Raw genomic sequence first — 1,525 nt, 5'->3', positions numbered from 1 at the left:
AAAGCGTATTTATCTCCAGAAAGCTTTCTGCTTTTTCTGCTTTCATTTAACATACTAAAATAATTTTGATGGTAAATGGCCTGTACTTATTTGGCGCTTTTCAAGACAGTGGACTTGATCAAAGCGGTCAATGCTACATTCTAACATTCAGACACTAATGGTGGCAAACTACATGGTAGCCACAGCTGCCCTGGGGCTCACTGGCAGAAGCGAGGCTGCTGTACACTGGCGCCACCAGTCCCTCCGACCACCATCAGTCGATAAAAGTAATTTTAAGATGTACTGAAGACACCAAAAAATACAAAGATCAATATCTTTAAAATTTAAAAGCAAAGAAACCGGAACATCTCTGAAGATATGCTGCTCTGTCCACCCCTGTCACATCATGAAATGAATGGAATAAAATCTTAACCAGAATCACAATCAGGCATGAATACTCTCAACACTGTAAAATCAGGAAATTACTTAACAGAAATTGCTCTTTCCTACAGCCTTCGAACAATGGCTGCTACTTTTAGACAATTCAAACTTTTGTTGCTTCAGGGGCTCGTTATACTAGAATTATGTTTCAGGGCCTTGTAGGGAGTGGACATGGATAGAAATCCAGGAGAAATCCTTGATCGTAATTTCAAGCTAGTTTGTGGACTTCTTTCAAAAAGTGGGCTGTCTTTTTGTCTTAGCCTTGATATTTGTTGAATTGCAGCCATTCAAAATTTCCCCACTTTCCTTAATGGACCCTTGGTTGGTCCTTCTCTGGTTCCCTACAATTCATTTATAAACATCAATATTTGTATCGAAATATTCTTTCTGTCCATGATTTGGCGACATTAACACCTAAAGAGAAGAGTTATCAACTGGTCATACGCTGTAATTCAGTGAAAGGGTGGATTCAGAGTAAAGACAATATGCAAGAGTGGCTGGAGGTTTGGGGCAAATGGGCTGCCATTCAGTGGACATTTGACTGGGACTTTCTTAAGTTGCTGAATTTTAAAAATCAGCTATAGCTCTTCTGTCCTGGTGCACTTGCATGCATTGCCAAACAGAATAGAAGGGCTTGTCCGGGACTTGAACCCAGGACCTCTTGCACCCGAAGCAAGAATCATACCCCTAGACCAACAAGCCCTTGGTGAACTCTCAGCTAGGTGGCAGTTTCGAACNCAATATAAACCTGCAATTATAAAACTGAGTAACTCCCTTATAATCACATTTAAACCTGATAAATTGAGAACAAAATTCTGAACAAAGATTATTGACATTCATCAAAACCCCTGAGCTGCTTTCATGAGCTCTGATAGCTGAGTGTGAAAAACAGCTGATCCCAGGCTGTTCTCTACATCCAGTCTGTTACGCTGCTTGGTTTGGATGTGTGTCAAAGCTGAAGGTGAACCAAAAGAAAAACTTTTTGGTTGATAAAAGCTTGTTTAATTCAACAAAGCAGAACAAATCCCAGCCTATTTTATTTGACTACCTAAGAAAATTTTCATGTATTTCATGTCTTTGCAATGCTCTCATGGTCCAGCAGGGG

The 1,525-nt window shown here is 40.1% G+C and overlaps 1 non-coding gene across 1 annotated transcript; it reads right to left on the bottom strand.

Moving 5' to 3' along the window:
- Nucleotides 1–1,050: 1,050 nt before the first annotated feature.
- trnap-cgg lies at nucleotides 1,051–1,122 on the bottom strand. Its single transcript has one exon. It is a non-coding gene; the product is annotated as a tRNA-Pro (tRNA).
- Between the last annotated feature and the right edge of the window lie 403 nt (nucleotides 1,123–1,525).

Source organism: Cyprinodon variegatus, unplaced genomic scaffold, assembly GCF_000732505.1.
Source record: "Cyprinodon variegatus isolate N-32 unplaced genomic scaffold, C_variegatus-1.0 Scaffold1393, whole genome shotgun sequence".
Lineage (NCBI taxonomy): Eukaryota > Metazoa > Chordata > Actinopteri > Cyprinodontiformes > Cyprinodontidae > Cyprinodon > Cyprinodon variegatus.
The sequence above is the reverse complement of the archived record's forward strand: the minus strand, read 5'-3'. Positions and strand labels throughout refer to the sequence as shown.